The sequence below is a fragment of the Ursus maritimus genome, unplaced genomic scaffold (genome assembly GCF_017311325.1).
Source record: "Ursus maritimus isolate PB19 unplaced genomic scaffold, ASM1731132v1 scaffold_21, whole genome shotgun sequence".
Classification (NCBI taxonomy): Eukaryota; Metazoa; Chordata; class Mammalia; order Carnivora; family Ursidae; genus Ursus; species Ursus maritimus.
In genome coordinates, this window is record NW_024424564.1 from 24,470,859 (window position 1) to 24,486,544 (window position 15,686).

The window sequence follows — 15,686 nt, forward strand, 5'->3', positions numbered from 1 at the left end:
AATTGGAGGGGAAAAAAAGGTTCCAGATGAATTTAATTACTTCTCAATGAATATGAGAAAATAATTGCTAAAACTATAATTTAATTTGGATTAGGTAAGCCAGTGTTTCCTAAAATGTTTCCTAAAATGTTATTTTGTGCATCTTCCTAGGTGTAACAGAAGAAAAAAGTTTAGTAACCAAGTAAGTTTGGACATAGGTATCTTACGTAAAGGGGGTTATTTGTTTTCATTGTTGTTTCTTGTTGTGTATTTCTTTTGTTCTTAACACAGACATTCTAGATCTCTTAATATGCTAACGTACATTGCAAATATCCAGTAAGGAAAAGTAGGATGCAATAGTTCCTCAAACTTTTGGCCAAGGAACTCCTTCATTCCTTAGATCTAAAAGATCTGACTAGTATTTCAGGGAACAATTCCCAACAAATATACTTGTGTAAAAATATCAGAAACTATTCTTTTTGAATGCGTGGCACATTTCCTTTTGTAGCTTCTATCTCTTGGTCTGTCTACATTAGACTGTTAGCCTAATGCAAATTTTCTAACATGTTAGCCTCATATGACTCTGAACTCCTTAAATTCAGGAGCCTTTACTCTTTAGTCCCCAACATCAATTTCTACTGCTTACTCCTAAACTCTGAAATATTTCTATCACTTCCGTCCCACTTCTCTCACTTCTTTCCTTGATTGAACAGATTCCCAATCACTAGACATCACAGTCCATATTTCAATGCACCTCTTCCTTCTTTCTTGCACCTTGGGTTTGTTTATCAATATAACCAATTGAAACTCCTAACGTCTTTATAATGAACAGCCGAGGCTTAAGGCCACTGCTCTGTGTATTCTCTCTCCATTATAACAATGAATTTTTCAATCCTAACAATGCCTTAAAATCAGCAAATCAGAATCTTAAATCTTTTCATCTGTTCTTGATTTTACTAAGTCCCTATTGATTTATAATTTTATATATTTTTTGCATCCTTCCTCAACCATGACCAAAATTTTCAAACACTTTCCTACAGATAATACTGCTGAGCATCTCTCATATGTTTTTGTCAATATTCCCAACTGCAGCCACCCTTAAGTGCCTCATTGCCTCTGGCCTAGATTTTTCAATAACATCTCTGCAGTAGACCGTGCCACAATAATGGTGTCAAAATGTCTTAATCATGTTATTGCCAATGTATTGCCTATTCAAGCCACATATAGGGGCACCTGGCTGGCTCAGTCGGTTAAGCATCTGCCTTCGGCTCAGGTCATGATTTCAGGGTACTGGGATTGAACCCCATGTCAGGTTCTGCACTCAGCAAGGAGTCTACTTCCCCTTCTCCCTCTGCTCCTCCCTGCCTCGTGTACTCTCTCTCTCAAATAAATAAGCTCTTTTTAAAAAAAATCAAATAGAAGCAAATGCAAAATTTTTTGTCACTTTTTCTAAGTACTTTTCCTTTAGTCAGACTAGACTCTTCAGATCTCTTCCTCATTCATTAGTCTTTTATTCCTTTGCCTATGTTTTTTCTCTCTAGTTATAACTTTCCACATCCTTCAGGATCCAAAATGAGATTTTTGACTTACGCATTTAGTTTCAAATCTGACATGTTATCGTGGGAAATTTGCTTATTCTCTTTTGGCCTCGGTTTTTTGTTTGTTTGTTTTTATCTACATGGTTGAGGTGATATCTATCTCTCAGAGTTGTGAAATTGAAATATGAGATAATGATTGCAAAGTCCCTGGCTAAATATAGATTTCAAAATGTTAGCTTTCTTTCCTAACTGATTTTCCCTCCCATATAGGCCTTCTTTAAATTTCTGTCATTTTTTTTCTATTATAATCATCATTCAACTCTTTTATGGCTGTACATCTTGCTTCTTCAGTAAGCTCCTAGGAAACTGCACCCCTGTCTTGAATCATACTTCTTTTGTATGCACCATAGTACTCAACATGTATTATATTCATTGTTAGGAACATCAAATATTTGTCGAGTGGATTTTGCCAAAGAAATTATGAAACCTTCTATTGAAGTACAAATCAAAATCTTGTGAGTTAAAATTGTGAAGGATTTCATGGGAGCTCCTAATATGTAGATGAAAAAAAAAAAAGCTACCTAACTTTTAGTATTTAAAAAGAAAACACAAAAGGAAGGAAAGAAGAATGAAAGAATGAAATGAAAAGAAAGAAGAAAGAAAGAAAGAAAGAAAGAAAGAAAGAAAGAAAGAAAGAAAGAAAGAAAGAGACAAGACAGGAAGAAAGAAAAGACAAGAAGAAAAAAGAAAGAAAAGGAAAAGAAAGGAAGGAAAGACCGAGGGAAGGATGGATTAAAGTCTTATTTTTGAAAAGCAAAATATGTATACAGTTTAAGACAGCATACTGATAAGAGAAAGCCAGAAAACTGGTTTATTCTCTGCCTACAACACTGACCACATGGTAATGTTGGGAGGAAAATACTGTGAGGTGTTCTAGTTTTACTATCTCTAAAACCTAGGGGTGCCTGGTGGTTCAGTCGGTGAAGCGTTTGCCTTTGGCTCAGGTCATGATCCCAGGGTCCTGGGATAGAACCCCGTGTTGGTTCTGGTGGGGAGCCTGCTTCTCCCCCTCCCTTTGCTGCTCCCCATGCTTGTGCTCTCTCTCTCTCTCTCTCTCTTTCTGTCAAATAAATAAATAAACTATTTTTTTTTAAATCTCTAAAATGTAGGTAAATTCTCTTTTAACTGTCTCCCATGAGAGTAATGATGGTAGGACAATATCATATATAGAGATATTTTAAGGCTTTTGTAAAATTTCAAAGAGCTACTATATATAAAATGAGATCATTGTATATACTGTAAATACTGTATAGATGTGTTTTTCCCAGATTTCTAATATTTGATTTCTTCTTATTTCTTCAGATTAGTCATAGCTTTATGATTATATATGATTCATTACACACGATATGATCTACTCTTCCTCCACTGCCTTTCTTGCTGAATGGGTTACCTGAAGTTGAGGCCCATCCAAGTTCAGCTTCTTCACCCAACCCTCGGGTTGTGTGCATTAAATTTCAGAACTAAGCCTGGAGATGTCTTTATTATAATCAGAGTACAGTAAACTCTCAATTATCTATGATAAAGGGTTACTGGGAGAGCCTCTATAAACAAATTGCTTTGGAGATTTGTCACCTTGAGCAAACTCTCCCATCCCTGGGGAGTGGCAGACAGGGCAGGGTGGGAGAAGCAGGCAGGCTCCCTCCTCAGTGACTGAAGCCATGGAGGGGACCTTCACAGGTAACTTCTGCAGTGTCCCTGCGGCATTCCCTTCTCATGGGTAAAAGGCCTGACAAGACTCAGAGTCTCTAGCAGTAATCATTTGTTTAGCAAATGCCTAAATGAGAGGATTTACTTGGTGGGACTTCACAAGCCTGAAGTAAATAAATAAATTACCCGGAAGAGACTGGTAATGCAAACTTGTAACTAAGGGAGCTATATTTGAATGTGAGACATTTTGGTCCAGTATTCTATAAAATACATGCACTGCAATAAGGCAACAAACAACAATGAAACATTTTATTTTATTTTTTTTAAATGTATGTCTTTTATTTTTTTATTTATTTTTTAAAGATTTTTTTTATTCATTTATTTGACAGAGAGAGAAAGCGTGCAAGCAGTGGGAGAAGTAGGCAGAGAGAGAGGGAGAAGCAGGCTCCCCACCAAGCAAGGAGCCCGATGCAGGACTTGATCCCAGGATCCGGTATCATGACCTGAACTAAGGCAGACTGAGTACTTAACAGACTGAGCCACCAGGTGCCCCGACAATGAAACATTTTAAAATCTAAATACAGAATAATGCTTCTGTAAAATTGCCCAATTCAGAAACAATCTCTCTTCAGCTCCTTTGGAAGCTGCTGCTGATTTTCCCATAGTAGATACACAGAAAACTGTAAACTCCTTGTTGAGGTAGCTGGGAAGACACACGCCTTCTAATTGTGCAACTGGTTGTCAGTGACTGAGCTAACCCGAATTCAACCAATATTCATTAAATGCTTGTCAACTCTAGGCATTTTGCTAGTGACTAAGGATGAAACGGTAAAGAAGATAGTGTCCCTGACCGTTGTTGCTCCTCTGGATACGTGGTGTGAGTTACGGAAGGATTTGATCCCAGGCTCTAGCTTTTCCAAGGCTACCAGATACTTTCATCTCCCTTCTGGGTTTGTGTGTGTGTGTGTGTGTGTTTCCTCCAAAGAAAATGACAGTATTCTTAGAAAATTAGAATTGGAACAGCAAGAGCTACCCGAATGCAAAGGCTGTGAGGAATCCACTTTCCTAGCGGCAATATGTGGAAAAAGAGAAAAGGACACTCTTGTGAATGCAAAGGCCTGAATCTCAGTCATAATTCCACCATTAGCTATAAAACTTCAGTTGTCTGGGACTCTGTTTACTCTCTTGTAAGATGAGACATTTGGAGTACCTGAGCTCTTAAGTTTGTTTCAGATGCCAACTACCATAAGACCATGATTAAGGGAAGATGGGATTTTTGAGAAATACATGGGTGTCAATAGGATTTGGAAACTTCGCATATGAGGATTTGGTAGAGTGAGGAGTCTAAGGAGATCTTAAGGATTTCAATTTGGATAACAGATATCTGGGGAACCATTTTAGAGAAGTTAGTTCACTCTTGCCTCCCTCAAATTGCAGGCAAGATGAGGAGAAAGCAGCAGCCAGGGTGATTCACATGCTTGACAATTAAGCACTGATTGCCTGGGAAAGCTATAACCATTTTTTTTTCTGTCTCCGACTTGTGTGTTCTTGTTCTACCATTCTAGAAAATTCCCCTGGCATAATGCATAAAAACTCATTACTCACTTAGCATGGAGAAAGCACACACTCTTCAAGGCTCATTTAATCTGTGTTTACAAGGAATGATGAATACTAAGCATGGGCTTGAATTACGATTTTGAGATAGTGGGGTAAAGGATAAAGTCGTGACCACCCATGATCTCAGGTAATGGTGATATTAAGTGCAATAAGGTGGAGACAGAGGCTTATAGAGCCAGTTTCAAGTAGCTTCCATGGTGACGAAGGCCCACATAAAATGCTCTAAAGGTCTACTTGGAATGACACATGACTGCAACAAGGCTTTAACTCTTATCACATACTCCGATTCCATTATCTACAAAATAGTCACCTATTTATTTGTATTTATATGACAAGTTTGAAATATTTAAAGTTCAAAATAAGTCGATAATTTTATCTTTTTATCGTAATTTGGTAATTCTTCATTCTCAATCATTGTAATTGATATTTAGTTTATAAGATAATAGTTATGCAACCCCTAGGGTATTTTTATCCCTTGTATCTCCAGCATATTGACTGCTAAAGCAATCTTTAAAATTGTGACATCAAGGATAAAGGTCGGATCTCGTTTCTCTCTAATTGTATCACACCATCACGTAATTCCTTACGGGCCTTAGTTCAGCCACAGATGGTCTCTCTAGCTCAACTAAAGCGAAGTGAAATTAGAGGAAGAGGCTTCTTTTGGAAGTCGGGATCTTGATTATGTCATTCTTGATGTTATCTGCTATAAGATGTTCATTATAAAATAAAACATATTCTACTTACGATAATGCATATCTGCCCAATCAGTTTTTGAGGAATAAAAGAAGCTCTGCATGCTATCGCATTCTCAGCCCACAATTCTCTCACTGTCCTTTTCTGTTATAACCAAAGGTTAGGTCTACATCTTCCCATTTAACATCCCTAAATTGTTCTAGATCACTTTTGAGCCTTGGTGATTATGACTAGTTCACATGTATATAAAATGCTGGTTTTCATAACAAATATTTATAAACGTCATCTCTTAATCTTGAGAGAAAAAACAGGATAAACACAATCTGCACCTTGTGCTTTAACTTGATTCCTTCACATAATTAAATTAAATATTGCTGGGAATTAATTTTTCCTTAAAATCAGTCTGACATTTTTGACAAATTATTATTTGGTGCCTGAGAGATAGTCTCCATGACACATAAGCTACTCATACCAGCATCTCTTAAGTTAAAAAATTCTGTGCTCTCTTTTGAGATATTTGGCAATTTTTGTTACCTTTAATTGCAATTGTCTGTTTCCTAAATAGGCAAACTCTTCATATTGTGTCTCAGTGATCAAATATAGCGTAATTTTATCTTGACTTTTACAGTGTATAAAATTTGGTTGTTGCCTCAAAGTAAGTGTTCACCCCTCGAGAAAAATTACATGCATTGTTTGTAAAACATGTGTTGTATTGTATTTTCTATTTTTTTCCACACCCATTTTTTTTTTTTAATTTCAATACTGGATTGTAACAAAATATTTTAAGTGAATTTTTACAGTGTTGTGCAAATTGCATAAATACTCAACCGAAGTGACAATGAGATGAACAAATAGATACTTTGTAAATAATCCCCCAAAACTGACAGCAAAAACTACAGTATAACCTACTCTTCAAACGGATGAGCATTTAAGTAATTTTGACATAAATAGAAAACTGCATGCTTCTTTTCTTATCACTAACATATTAAAAAGTAATAAGATCAAGAAAATATGGTAGTAATAATAGTTGTCATAATAATAAAAGCCTACTCTGTGCTAGATGCAATGCTAGGGTATTTCATGCTACACCTCTTATCCTTAAAACCTTCCAAAAAGTCAAATATTATTTAAATTTTCCAGTTGAGGAAATTCAGGCACAGAATGGTTGAATAATTTGACTAAAATCATGCAGGTAACAAAGGCTGGAACCCAAATTTGAACTGAATCTACATGGCTTCTTGGATGAGAACTGTCTTAGCTATTTTGGAGGAGAAAACACATTTAATTTGAGCCAAGAAAACACAACACTTTTGGATAGTTTATTATTCTTAATATGTAAGCCCTCTTGAGGTGCCTGGGTGGCTCAGTTGGTTAAGCGTCTGCCTTTGGGCCAGGTCAGGATCCTAGGGTCCTGGCGTCCGAATCCTGTGTCAAGCTCCCTGCTCAGCTGGGAGCCTGCTTCTCCTTCCGCTTGCCACTACCCCCTGCTTGTGCTCTCACTCTCTGTCAAATAAATAAATAAATAAGATCTTTAAAAAATACATGCAAGCCCTCTTATGGGCATATTTGAGGAAAAGAGGATAAAGCACAGCAAAAATAGCTGTAGTACTTTTATGACAGCAGTAGTCCCCACGATAGCCTAATTTCTTCTATCATTTCCACCTCAGATCAAGCACCTTATCTAGAAATGAAACTGTAACCCTCTGTCCTTGGACACCCGCAGTCCCTGCAGCTTTTAATAAGGTTCTATTCTCAGATGGCCTTTGGCTTGGGACCCTAGAATCTTTTACATCTTTTCAAAGCCCACGACCTCCTTTGGTCATCTTGAGAATGCTTGCTCTTCACATCTTTTCATTTGGGCTTGGTGAAAAGTCTTTAGTTACTCACCAGCTCTACTAGAATCAAGAAACCACACTCGAATGGCATTGCTTTTGAATCATTTGAGTAGCTATTTAAAATCACAAAAGATGGGGCCACATTCCAGACTTCCTCCATCAAATTCTCCAGGGTGCAGTTCAGGAATCTGTATCTTAAATAAACACTCTTTGTGATTCTGTTGTGGAAACAGGTTTGGGAATTACCACAGAAGGACTCATGGCTCAAGACTTAAATATCCAACCCAAGGGCATTTTCCTCTGTCCTACTTTTAGCTGACACTGGTACATTTTATTGGAAGATGCACTCAGGAATGAGTAGTGTGGTTGGATTCTGATACAGCCTACCAGTTCATTTTTCATTTTGGGGCTCTTTGCCCTTAAGGTAATTTAGTTTTTCAGTCGATGATCTATACTTGAAAAGCAGAAAAATCATTAAAATCACATATCAAATGCTTGCATGTAACTAGAGGAGAGTGACTCCTGAAAATTTCACATACGTAGAAGGTAATGCTGAGCAGTATTTTAAAATCTTCGTTTCAGTTCTAAAAGAGTCTACGACTTTTTCTACTCTCTTGTCATTTGTCTCTCTTGACAAATGCTACTTAGAGTGTGGGGGGGGGGAACACAACCTTTAAAAAATAGGATTTGAATGGAAAAAAATCTTACTTTGAATATGTATCTGTATGAATGGCAGTGTATTTGTGCTGAATGATAGACACTTGTGATATGTACTTTCCAAGATGCTTAAATTACAACAACCAAAGAATTCATCTGCAGGAAGGGAAAGAGGTATGCTCATTTTGAATCTCATATGGAAGCATATTTTTCTCAAGGGCAGAAGTTTCACTCTTCTTTCATTACTTACAATAATAATAGTTAACATTTATAGAACAACTCATGTTCTAAAAACTGTGCTAGCCCTTTAGTTACACATCTAATTTTATTAGCATTCTTTTTTGCAAATACTAGGTGTTAATCTTTGTTAGACACTAGGGCAGTATAAAAATAAAACAAGTTACTTTCCTCTCCACCTCTATTTCCAGCATAGTTTTTCTGTTCTGGAAACACGTATGGTGTTCTCTTTTCCTGGCCATATATTGTTTAGCTAACAGAAATGTGACTTTTTTGTCTACCCAGGCCCATAGTAACAGACCTACAGTCCCACCCTAACTAATTTGGAAATAAATGAGATAAGAATGAAAATGTTGGGAGAGACAGAGTTTTGAGTTTTAACCCCCTCTTTTGTCAGTGGGCTATTTCAATTTAACTTTGTGTAGGTTTTACCAGAGATAAAATGAAGAGAATAGAGCCAAGAACAGTTAACCAAGTATCTCGTATTTGTTAGCATGGACCAAACCCATCGAGTGTGTTACCTTATGTAATTTGACTAAGCTGAGAACTATAAGGGTTATCTAATTTGATTTTTTAACTTTTTCTTTTCTTTTAAAAAAACTTTTTTTTTTCTTTTTTATAGTTAAGACTCTGACATTCTGGGATTCAAATGGTTTGCTTACAAGATTCAGGCTTCCAGTCCCCAGTTAGTTGATCTTGTCATGCTCATCACCCCGTCACTCTCCAGCTGTTTGATGTGTGTAAAAGGCTCTACAGAGCCCTAGCAAAGATAGAAGAGAGTCAGAGGGATATCATATACAGGAAGTATTTTATGTGTTCATGTTATGAAAGTTTATATATTTTTTAAATTTTTAAAAATGTTTTTAAATTTTAACTCCAATATACTTAATATACAATTAAGTTAATATACAATTAGTTTCAGGTGTGCAATTTGGTGATTCAACAATTCTATATATTACTCAGGGCTCATCATAATAAGGGTACTCTTAATCCCCTTCACCTCTTTCACCCATCCTCCCACCCCCACTCCCTCGTAACCATAAATTTGTTCTCTTTGGTTAAGAGTCCAAATAGTCTACATTTTTAAATATATTCATAATGAAATAATATATACTAAGCCCCAAATTATCACTTGAATAAAAAACTCTCAGCAAAAATTTTGCACTTTCATTTTCATACGTATTTGCTTTTTGACATGCATGGGTATGGTTTTTTTTTTTTTTTAAACATAGTTGGTCTGTATACATTTTTAATCCTTTTTTTAAAAGATTTTATTTACTTATTTATTTGAGAGAGAGAGCCAAAGCACACAGGAGAGCTGAAGGTAGGGGAGGTGGGGCAGAGGGAGAAGGAGAAGCAGACTCCCCACTGAGCAGAGAGCCCTCAATCCCACAACCCCAAGATCATGACCTGAGCTGAAGCCAGATGCCTAACGGCTCATGACCATCAATAGTTACCAATTTCTCACCCAAATAATACCTCAGAACTTAGCAAAATTAATTATTGTGCTTTTATACATAAAGCTAGATGAATACCTAAATGCATTTGTTTTCACAAATTTTGAAATATTTTCTTCCATTTATTATGAGTGGTAAGAATACTGATCGAAAGCTGTGAATAATTGAAGATTGTTGATAGATACCAATATTTCCAAATTACTTTTCAGTGTGTTCTAACAATCACCATAAGTACATCTAGGTGACTATCAAGTAAAGCTGTCTCATTTATTTTATGCTCAAAGTGGGAAATTCTTCAGTAACCTGCGTGGTTGGGACTGGTGCCTGGTACCAGCATGAATCCTAATAGTGTAAAAAAAACGTAAGAACTAAATACTAGGAACCCCCATAGAAATCAGAGCCATTATGGATAAATTTAGCAACTGTTAGTTCTTTAATCGCTCTTTTTGCTTTTCTTTCTGCCCATTGTCTGGCATCTTAAGTAGTAACTTCTGTAAACAACACTTTCTTATCTTGCAAGAATAGTATTTTAACTTATTGTTAACCATCCTTGTAGATAAGGAGTAAACAATACTGAAAGGAAATACGCTTCCCTCCACTGAGATTGTTTTGAATTTTGATTTCATTGTAACAGAAACTACAGAGTACTTGTAACAAGACAGTGGTTTCCAAAGCTGACAATCTGATTAGTGCTTTCTCAAGCATCAGGACCTCTGGAAGCGTAACAACAAAGTTTATAATCCTTGACATCAATTTGGACTGGCTGAATTCCTGACAAATTCAGGTAGTGTCAATCACTATAAAAACAATCCTAAATTGAACCCCACCCTCATGTTTACCTCCTTTTTAGTGGAATGTTCTATGCCTTTGTAGTCGATATCGTTATTTTTAAAAAATAAGTGCTATTTTCTTTTAATAATAATCCAGCTCCAGTATTACTACATTGTTTGCAACCAAGGATACTATTGGCCTCTGGGAGTTGTTTAGAAATATGAGAAGTAGGAAGAGGGGTTAGGAAAGGGCATTTGTATGTGCTTGTCCCAGTGTAGGGTTGGGGGTGGGGCGCTACTGACAGCAGGCAGGAGGACCTGAGGTGCTAAGCGTTCTGCAATTCGTAAGTGAGCGGCGCCCTGGAAACTGCGACCAAAACGCCAAGAGAGCTGCCGTTGAACATTAACAGGTTAAGCATTTTTCTTACATGAACATTCATTTTGTAGCCTTATAATGTTCTTACTTGACCAATGACCCACTTTTAATAGACTTTCTCTTCTTATTTATCTTACGGTCATGGTCATTATAAATATTACAAGCTATACTTCATAGACTCTCTCCTATACAAATAAGGAGAAATGTTAGACTTTTTTCACATTCAAATTTTCCTTGATCTGATTATTTTTGGTCAGAGAAATTGTTTTTTTCAGGGGTAAAATACACTGCCCGATTAATGGAATGATATAAAAGTCCAGAAATAGAGCTCAACTACATACTAGAATTTACTTCCAAAAAAATTTAAAAAAAAAAAGTGACATTTAAAAAGAGGGACAATGTTCTTTAGTAAGTGATGTGGGGTAACTGCTAAGTACGAAAAAAAAATACCTACTTTTGTACATGGTAACAAAATAAATTTCAGATAGTTCAAACGTTTAAAAGTAAAACATAAAAAAATGTAGTATAAAAAACACATGGGAGAAATTTATTTTTAAAATTAGATATGCAGTGGGAAGGCCTTTTTAAGAATGACAGAAAAAACAGCTCATGAGTTGTTAATGAGAAAAATCTTTAAATTAAAAAAATTTTTTTTAATTTTTACATTAAAATAATCAATAGAGAAACAAACAGCACAGACTGTGGGGGGGGGAGTGTATTTTCAACTCAGCTCATAAGCGAAGAATAGTGAGCAAAGTTATTAAAATTTTAAAAACCCATTTCTCATCCTTTGACACAGCATTTCTGATCTAGTAATTCATGTTCACAGAAATGTATTGATGGGATAACACTGTTTATAACAGTAAATGATTGGAAAGCACCTAACTGCCCACTGAGAAAGTATTGGTGAAATAAATTATGATAATTGATAAAATAGGATTCCCTATTGCCATCAAACAGAATAAGGAGTCTTTATATGAATAATATAGGACCATGTATACATTACATTTACATTTTAATGTAAAAATTGTCACAAGTAAAACAAACATACGATATTCAAATTATTATTACTACTGTAATTCAAATTACTAAAAAAAAAATACAGCATGAAAAGTAAGTCTTCCTTCTACCGATGGCCTAAATCCCAGATACCCTCTTCAGAAATATCCACCGTTAAGTGTTATTTTTAAGTTGTTCTAGAGATACTCTATGCATACATAAGTATAAATGCATATATGGCTAAGAAAAGTGTTAACTTATTCCTATGCATTACCACTGGACATTATATACAATCTTTTAGTAGAATTATCTCATGCTCATTTATAGAATGACCAAATGAGTTTCCTTAATTTTCAAATGATTTGGTTATTAAAGACAGTCAAAATTAAAGGCCTATTTTGAGAAATAAGATAGTGACCAATTAAATAATAGCAAGGAAGATTTACACTTGAATATTATTACATTAAAATGGATTTCATTCTAGAAAACAAGACACCAGCTCATTAAGCCAGCAATCTAGCACAGAAGTGAGGACATTCTTTCATGACAAATTGAAACAGATATGTATGAAACCTAATAAGAAGTTTTAGTAAGTCTTATTTGCTATATATTCTCATGAAATAATTCCTGATCTTAACTTGTGTAAGTTAGCTCAGCAATTATATAATCTGACTAATATAAAATTTATTTTTAATATAGCCAAGTGACACACCCAGAAAGACAAGCAAGGTCACATGAAAGGGTACAACTATTTCTTTTATTATTCTGGATTAGTTACACTTGAAGAAATTACAGAGACTTTACATTTGTTACATCAGGTTTATTAAACCGATCAGGTAGTATGAAAACAAATAGCCTTATATTAAAAAAAAAAACCTCTACATCTAGATTAAAAGGTATTCCTTTTGTCAACTAGAAAAATACATTCTAAATAAACAATAATCCTACTTTGAAAAACTATAAAATGCAGCCACAGAAATATATTTTGTCATGTACAGTAGGTGTTTAAATAATATAAAAATAAAATTTTAATGGATTAGAATAGCTTCTATACACTGAGCGGCCATTTATTTTTTTGAGTTAGAAAGAGAAAATAAAATAGATATTTCATTTAGGATATTATTTCAAAGTTATTTTGTGTCTACTACTTAAAATTCAACTCTACAGAATACATATTTTTTCCTACATGCATACAATGCAAAGGAAAATACTGTAATTTAACCATTGAGAGGCTTTTAAAAAGACAATATTTGCCTTGCCTTAAATCGGTAACTGTGATTTAAAAATAAACTTAAAACTTTGCCAATTTAAAAATTTTTTCAAAACAAAAAGATTTAGTGCCTCCCCTAAAGAATTTATAAGTAGAATTACCGTTACGGTTTTAAGTCTGCTGAAATGCATATTTATATACAAAATGCATGAGCATCATTTACCACTCATAGAAATAATTTTTTAAATGGTTGTGGCCTTCTAAAATTCAGCATTTCAATTAAAAAACTGGGTAGGGGCAAAGAGGTAAAGAGATCGATTGGAGGGATTATAGTTAACAAGATAGAAGGCAAAGTAATAAAACAATAAAAAAAATACACTGGGGGAGGGAAGTTAGGTAAGTACATAAATAAATATAAGCCAAACCATAATATAAGTGCTCCTCTATGTCCTCTATGAAAAGGACACCTAAAATGGTTGTGGGCTCAGAGCTAAGATATTACAACTGATTGAATAGAATAAATGTTTCATAGAAAGCATAACATGTTAAAAAGACAAAATGGGTAGGTTTCCGTGTATCACAGATGGAGGTAAAAAGAGGCGTTCCAAGAGGGAGGATGAACAAGGTACAGTCCATGAAAATCTAAGTTGTTCCAAGAAGGAAGACTAGTCAGCTTTGGTTTGCTACTTCTAGCTGCATATAACAATTTCATAGTTAACCTGTCAGGTTACTCAAAAATTTATAAACACTTTAAAGATTCTATACATAATTAAAACATCAAAGCTTCTATCAAGTTCTATATTTGTCATTCAAATTCTCACTTTAATAAAAAATAGCTCAGTATCCAGAGATGAGGGCAATTGTACTTAAGTTTTGTATCTATATTAATTGAGTACTCTAAATTAGAGATTCAGCATGGTAACTGATGATTTAATATTGTAATGATTCAAAAGCACAAATACATTTGTATAACTAAAGAACAACTAGAAATTCTAAAGTGTATTTAAAAATCCATGGTTCTTCTTTCTGCAAAGAGAAGAGTTTTTAACATAATTTATTGTAAAAATATAGGAGTGGTCCTTAGAATGTATCACTGTACTTAACTATATAAAAGCGGAAGTTAATTCAAAGATCCTAAAATGAAATTATCTGTCCAGTCCTATTTCTTACCAGAACCTCTTCTGAATTCAGATAATTAATCATATTATATAGCAGATAAGTAATGTTCTTTTCATTATTTTCTCACTAAGGAGTAATACAAAGAGATTGCTTTCACTTTCGGAAAACAAAATTGCAATTGGTTTATCACTGATGATGATCTTCTGAATTTAATCCCCTGTAGTGAACAATGAACGTATCAATAATCTGCCTTATTGCTGAATGATCTAATGGGATATTTAGCAAATAAACTTCCCTTTCTCAGATGACTATTCAATTCCCTTTTTATTTTTATTTTTTACTAAATCCATGTTAACATTATTACTTACTCTTTATCACTATATTTTCCCTGGAATGGAAATTTCTACTTTCTTTACCAGCCAATTTCAACTAAAGCCTTTAGCATTATCTTGGTGCAAGAAATGATAACACAGTTGCCCTCCAAAGTGAAATACTAAAACATTCTAAATATCTTCCCAAAGGCTGGTGAAAAGTCTGGGGGATGGAGAAATGAAAAAGTAGATTAAGAAACTCAGTTAAAACATGCACTAGAGTAAGCATGGGAATAAAAGGGAATAAGAAATACTGAAATCTTCACCAATATCCACATATTAAACTAAGTAAACCAATAATCTTACTTAGATGTGTGCTGACATACAGGAAAAGTGTCAGCTAAAGAAAAAATAGACCACAGTGGTATTTATTTAACAGTACAGTAAAACAATAAAACTAATTGTTTACCATATGATCACATCATGTGTTCACTGGCAAGAAGCAAAGAAGGGAGAGAGGGAGGAAAACGTCCTGACTAAGCACCGGGGAAAACCAAATCTCATCCGGCACTATAATGAGTGTCACTCAAAGGAGGATCTAAATAATCTGCTCAATTTGTTGGATATTTACTAGCATCCTTGAGGAAGGAGTGGGGGTCAGAGCCAGTACTTTTTTTTTTTAGTTTGCACCTTAGATGAAGTTATACAAAGACAATCTGAATTCCAGTGTAACAGAATAAAAGGGTTTTTTTCCCCTGTGAGTTCCTCTCTGTAGGTTCAGAGATAAAATGCAAATACTTAGGGTATACAGAACTCTGTTTTACCCACACAAAGGACCCCAAGTTGCCTCTCTTGGACTTTTGTAGACAGGGCATAAATAAACAGGACTGTGACCCTGTGATTTTCTTTGTAACCCACATCATACCTCACTGAAAGAATAAACCTGCACAGACCATTTGTTTGATCAGAAGATTTGCTTTGTCAGAGAAAGCCCAGGCATAATTCTTAATAACTTTAGCCTTCTTTAGAAAAATTGCTGTTGTATGTAGCACTTGGCCCTTTCTCATCTATTCCCCCGTCCAAGCCACCGCTAGAATTCGTACATGTCCCATTGGCAGCCCTTCTCACTTCCTGTTGTCTGGGTCTAAACAAGTAGAGGGGTTCAGAAAGTGACAGAGTGA